Source organism: Mus caroli, chromosome 19 (genome assembly GCF_900094665.2).
Source record: "Mus caroli chromosome 19, CAROLI_EIJ_v1.1, whole genome shotgun sequence".
NCBI lineage: Eukaryota > Metazoa > Chordata > Mammalia > Rodentia > Muridae > Mus > Mus caroli.
The window spans coordinates 23,341,789-23,348,868 of NC_034588.1; the positions used below are offsets into that span (position 1 = coordinate 23,341,789).

A 7,080-nucleotide genomic window follows, 5' to 3' on the forward strand; every position below is an offset into this window, starting at 1 on the left:
CACTCTTTCAATAGCTTTGCAATGTTTGCTGTTCTGATGTCAATAGTCATTCTATAGCATGGTTTTCAATGTGGGATTAGACCTATTCTATTCTAGGCATAATCAGAAAAGCAATTGGATCGTTGGTATGCTCTTTGGAATTCTGTTGAAAAAGAATGAGGTTCTGCCAGGTCCTGTCAGAGATGAAGAAAACAGACTTGAATGGGGGAACTAAAGCCCCTGAAAAGGGAAGTGCTGACAGGTTACACTCGTCACGAAACATGCGTGCAGCACCCAGGGGGCACTGACTTGGAAAACATGCCAAAGTTGGCCAGCAGGTCCCAGCATGCAGGAGCTAGAAGGGAACTAATTAATTAAAGAGTGTCAAACACATTGTCAGAGTGCAGACACAGAGAATAATGTGGACTCCGAGTGCTTTCTTAGAGGGTGGTAGTGGTGGTAATAAGATTACACTGAACCCATAAGAACTTTTGTCATATAAAGATGGATTCAAACATATTTTGATTTTATCATAGAGAGAAGACAGATTGCTGCTCCAAAGTCTATATGAAATAGAGAAACTAAATGTTTCCTAAAAATAAGAGAGAAAAACTAACGTTTACTGAGCACATATCATTTGCCAGTTATTGACAGGAATCCCCTAGGTAATGCACTGACCCTTTTAGAGGTCCCCTACATCAGGGTCTAGGTGAAGCTATGCCGAGCTGCAGCCCTGACGCCATCTTGTTTGCCAAGTCAGTCACCTCACTTCATCCTGTGACAAAGCAGTCAAGGAAATGTCATTTTACACGTGAGGAAACATATCTCTGACCCCACAATGCATTGCAACCTTTGAACATTCCTTAATCTTGCTGGACTTTAAAGTCCTCAGTTACCATGCTACCCCACACCAAATGCCAGGTGGCAGTCATTGCTGTATGATCAACTTTTTTTGGAAACAGCAGCTAAGAAAATGCTTCCATGCTTCGCTCATCTACAGGGAATGCTGATGCGAGCAGACTCTAAGTCAACCCTTCTATTTTGTTCCTGAGATGTTTTCTCCTGAAAGCCTAAGTCTTCATTTTCAAGATCTCTCCTCCCTCATTTTGAATCCTTGTTCTCAAAATTTATTCTACTGTTGGACCTTCAATTTCTTACCTGCAAACCTCTTTGGTGCTAACTCTCTCAGGAATGCTTATATTTAAACAGGGAAGAAAGCACTAGGAGCTCTAGACAGCCATTAGCATCTGTCTGGAAACTAGAATCTCGCCCTGGAGAGATCAGCCAGTCTACTTTAAGAGGGCATTCAGGGCTCTGTGTCTCCATCTGTGGCTGCTGCTTTAGTAAGGATCTTGTACTCACATCCTTCCCAGGAAAGGATGCTTTAATAGCTGTTTTGCCCATAGTCAGATTGCTGAGTCTCTTCAGGACCTTTAGACCAGATGCTCTCTATGAGTGTAGATATAGGGATAATCACTGTCCATGGTAGAGCAAAATGAGAAAGGAAAAGGCAGGCATGTCCTTGCTGACCTATATGAGGCCGTGTTGCTCACAATCTGTTACTGTGCGTCGTCTCTCTGTGATTGTTAGAGTCCAGTCATGGGGAGAAGCTATAATTGAGTTAGGCTCTTTCCTAATCCAGTCACCGTTAATCATTTCTCTTGTTCTCAAACTTCTGACAGGTGTTAAAGTAAAAGTAATATAACTGCTCTTCATCAGAATATTGGACACCTCGACTTTCAGAAAAATAAGAGAAATACAGAAGAGACATGTTGGAACTTTGGTAACTGCTAAAGTAGGGACAAAGCAAATGCCAGTGGAATATCTCCATATTTTCAATTAGCAATAACCTTGCCTCAGATAAACCTCATTGGCTACGATACTGCCACTGCGCAAAGCTCTCCATATTTTCAAATACACCACCAGTCAACTACTACACTTAATTGAAGCTATTCTTGATTGAATTTAAATAATAATTTATTCTGTAACCACTGGATATCATTGCTGCTGATTTACTTAACCCCTACAGAGATAATACATGCTTGCCATTAGGGTACTGCACGTTATAGTCTCCTTTTGGAAGCTGGGATATAGAAATGTTCATTTGATTTCATTCTCTTGAAAGTTTTAAATGTGCTAGATATAGAGGACTGAGGTTGGAGTCCCAGAGCATTAATTATAAACTCAAAGCTCTTTGTATGAATGACTTCATTAAACCCCTCGTTAAAAGAGCCTGATGTGGTTTCATTATTGTCATGGTACCATGGGCTTTAGTCCTGTCTGTGGAACTAAGTCTTACAAGTTATCCACTATACAGTGCAGTCACTCTACCATGTTACCTCCTCTTCCATCACTTCTGATACTTACAATCTAAGTCCGGGACTTTCTTTCTGGTCTGTGTAAAGTCAGAGATCCAAAGCAGCCCAGGCAAGGAAAACTGAGAAAGCCAGGGGTGAGTGGTCCATGGCTGAGCACTGGCCAGTGAGCATCCTGGTCTCTTTTCACTTTCAGACAAGAAGGACCACAGAGACAGTGACACACACAGTGAAGCTAAGCTTATTTAAACTTCAGATCTACTACTATAGAGTTACATCTCTGGATATGTCCAGTGTTTCTTACCCCACACAGATCTACAGTCTCCCATCTCTCTTTAAGGATGCAGGATGGATATAGTCATTTTAGAGGGATGCTTACATAGAAAATGAATGAAATACAATGGAAGCATACTTTCATGAAATCAAGCCATCAGTTAAGCATCTTGGACATTCACATGACTATCACCCTCAGCAACAGGGTACACACAGCCCTGAGATCAGTAAGTTACCTGTGCAATTCCTAACACCAAATCTCTTGCTAGTTTTGATTTACGTTATTATCTACAAGACAGTCCTGAAGTTCGATACTCCTTCTAAATCACCAGATTATTTTCATTGTAAGTGACACNCTTTGTATTCTATTAGCATGATCTGCTTTTGATTATAACTTTTCAATACTTTTTGTGATATAGGATCAATATATCATAAAAGCATCATTAAAACATCCCTCTCTTACTGGTTATGAATTGCCTTGTTGGTGATGTAACTACATCTCCCAGAACCCTTTGAGAGACCGAGCCTTTAGATCTGGGGATGTTTCACAGCAGAAAGGTGAACACAGCCTAGTTTGGCTCCCTCTGCACAGAAAAGGCACATGGTAGAATAAGAAAAGCAGACATGGTGGGTGTGTCGTAGGTGGGCCTGTCAATGGTGAGTTCCACTGTTAAATGCTAGAAACCGAATTTAACTTCTCTAGGCCCCTTTGCATCTACAAAATAAAATCTGCCTTGCCTAGCTCACAGGATTAATACAAAGGGAAAATAAGACAATATACATGACATTATTTTGAAGAGAAAATTTGGTTTTCTAGAGGGCAGAATCTTGGGTGGACTTTAGAATGCAGGATGCTCACTGTAGTGTGCCTTTGTGATATGCACCGGAAAGAAGTGAGAAAGAAAAATAATGTCAGGAGAAATTCAGTAGTTATACAACCCAATGAAAACTTCAGCCAGGGTCACAAGAAAATCCAGCGCTACCATGGTCTGCAAAGATGGTCTCAACTTTTGTTGAAACAACAAAATATGTAACATTGTCACCTAATGTGCACTGGACATCTGATATCTGAGGAGTGGCCTGAGCTTGGAGCAGGTGACCCTCTGCAGCTGAGGAGACAGTGAAGGTTTTCATCTGATAGCATTCACAGTATCTTGGGTAAAATGTCTTTCCCAGAGAGAAAACTTGCTGATAAATTACAGGGTCTAAAACAGCATGCCCTTATTCTTCCTAACTGTACACCCAAGGAGAAAAACCTTCAGGATTCCTTGATGTCACATTTCTTTTTCGTGGAGGAAACTTACAGGGTGAAGAAAAATGAGAAAGCATGATAGAACCATTATGCGTGTCAGAACCTGCAGCCTCCTATAGCAACACCTCTGCTCGCATGGGTGGCTGACCCAGATCCTCAGGCATCGTGTATTGTGAAACTTTATCCCATGACACTTGATTATGCATTTACTTTCAGCACAAGGCAAGGGAATACCAAAAGGCTCCCAGATAGATCTCCTGGTAGTTAAATACAGTCTTATCCTTCCCTGTTGTATAAATGCAACCGTTGAAGGATGGCCAGTTCCCCCTGACACTATAACATCCCTACTTTTCTACTGGCTTTTAGATATAAGAATTATGAAATGAGCCTGGTTCCCTTCAGTTTAGCTCTATCCTGTGATTAAAATACTCTAACTTGTACGGCCAGGATTGCTAAACCCATAGAGCCCAGTGTGTAAGAGAAAGCATACATTTTTTTTGTTGTTGTTGTTGTTCAACAAGGAGTGATACTATCATAAACTGGGTCCTTTCTGGTCCATACAGTTATAAGGTCAGGCAGGTCCAGCAACAGTCCATTAAGAGAAGGAAGTGAAGTGTGTGAAATAAATCACAAACAGAGCAAGGGGAAATGTATCAGCAAGGAGTGATGGTAACTAGACTATTCCTACTTTGTATTTTCATTCATAGTTTCATGTGTGAAGACCATTGGGAACAGAGCTCTGGATGCAGACCTGTGATTCAAAGTATCATCCATGTTGCAGGCACTGGCACCTCATCCATATAAAGTATCTCCTATAGACTAGCTTTTTACCATGCCTTCTGAAATCCATTCACATTTCCCTATGCCTAGGTAAAAAAGATGCAATTTCTGATCACTGTATGATTGTATTTTCTATTCACTCTGAGTCTTTGCTGTTTGGGGTCCTGGTTATCATATCTATATTGCCCTATGCTGGTAGATCAAAAACTATAATTGTGAGGATATGTACTGAGTCTTCACAGGCAAGAAAAGCATATCTATAACTGAGATATGACTCACTTTATCAATGACTATTAGTCATTCCCAAGGTTAGTTGGTTTATTGGAGTTGGTTCATTGTAGTCAGCTTGAATGCCAAACAGTATTCTAATAGTATCAGCAACAGATTAGGTTTCAGTGTTTGGTAAAGTTGGATACTCAATGGCAACATTTAAAGGTCATATTCTGGACTTGAGAGTCTACGGTATTAAATCAGAATATATCTCCATCCCCATCTCCTTGGCAATGTTACTCGACTGCTCATGACACTAAAACCAGAGTAAACTGTGACAGAGGCGAGGTGACATGAACTATCCATGCCATATTTTCTGCTTACTGGTTTATGATCTCTGATATTGAAGAAACTTCTGGGTAGGTATTTAATTGTGCTGGAAATTTTTCACACTAGTATGTACACTCATGTGCAAATGACATCCCGAAGCTATCTTTTTCCTATTCTTCCCATTTTAACCCCTCAGCCCCCACTCCCTGTATATCTGGACACATTTAGACTTCAGGCTATTCTTCTTGTATTCTTCTTCCTTTGTCATCCACTTTTCTCCTCTTAGGAGGCAATCAGCTCTTCTAGGAAGGTAATCCACAAACCCTTAAATGTGAGGGCTCTGGATAGGGGATCTTAGATCCCCTATCAATTCAGAGAAGAAAGCATATACTAGGACAAGTTACTCTCCTAAGTGATTTTGAAGTCAACCTTGGATGAAATACAATGACAAGTTCCACTTCCAGCTAGGTAAATAGAATGACCCACCCCATCCATGCATGTAAAGTTGTCCCCTTTCTCCTTGGTCAGCTTGCCTGCTTACCCCATATGACTGTGGCTGTGAGCTGAGACAACACTAGTACACAGTGATAGATGACATGGAGTCAGGTCTTCATGCAGCTGGCTTGCATTTCCCCTTGCTCTGTTTGTGATTTATTTTAGACACTTCACTTCCTTCTCTTAATGGACTGTTGCTGGACCTGCCTGACCTTATAACTGTATGGGCCAGAAAGAACCCAGTTTATGATAGTATGTTCTATATTAAAGTTGCTCTTTTTTTATGGTCAAAATGTCCAAATACTTTGTATCTATCAAGATCAACAGCACGTCCAAATTGTTTTCTAAAAAGTACATAATTCCCAAACTAAAATCACATGAATTTACCCTAGAAACTCAGGCATCTGCGTTGTTATTCTCCTACTGGGACTTACCTTAAGACATTTTTCTCCAACATTAGTACTTATGATATCAGAGAATCTACTGGATGGTTTCAATGTGAACTGCTATGCACAGTTCTTTTATACTTTGGCATCTAAAAACTGGAAGTCCTCTAGGTATGAATTCTATATGTGTGGAATATGCTGCCAGAAAAATAACATCAGTCTAATGAGTAATGGGCACCCTTTGTCATAATGAGAGAAGCATGCTGAAATAATTAGAATTTTAGTTTGGATGGGATGTCCAAAAATAATGTTACACACTGAACATTTCTTCCTAGGTTTTATTAATGTGGCAGGCCTCTTGTTCTTTGTCAGAAGTATCTATATGCTGCCCCATATATGTATAACTCAGTCAGGCTTCTGAAGTACTAACCGCTCCTTGTTTATGTAACTCTATAATAATCAAAATAGTAAAACAGTACAACAATCAGTACAACAGTCAAAGAACACTATACTCTGGGAGTAGTAGATACTCTCTTCATCAGAACAGCTGTAACCACTTGCAAGAAACTCCCAGACTGAGATTATTGGCTGATGGGTCTGAGGAGAGCCACAGGTCATTCACCTGAGAGACTTGCGCCACTCCCTTCTGAACCTCCTGGCCACTTGTATGTAGTTCTATCCTAACTGGGTGTGGCTTTGTGGTCTTGGAAAGCGCTAGATTGTACAGATCACAGAAGGTTAACTAAATGTAGGGAGGAGTCCCTCTGTGAAGTTAGGGGGACATTCGCATCCATGCTGTGATGTGTCCGGTGTCTTCAGAGGTCAGACTGGTAAATTAAATGAGAACATGATTGATAGATACTACCAGGTCTGCAACATGTACACCTCATGAAAATTGCTAATTTCTTTTAATATTTGGTATACGATACGATGTCTTCTAGAGGAGAGGTGAAGAGATAACATCAATTTTAGCGATTTCTGTTTGACTTTTCATCAAGGTGGTCCTTTCTCTTCCACTAAAAAACTTACTGTGGGAACTGTATTGATACCAGTATGTTTC

At 40.5% G+C, this 7,080-nt stretch overlaps 1 pseudogene; it reads right to left on the bottom strand.

Annotated features, from left to right (window-relative positions):
• Window positions 1-1,713: 1,713 nt before the first annotated feature.
• Window positions 1,714-1,879, bottom strand: LOC115030013 (annotated as a pseudogene).
• Between the last annotated feature and the right edge of the window lie 5,201 nt (window positions 1,880-7,080).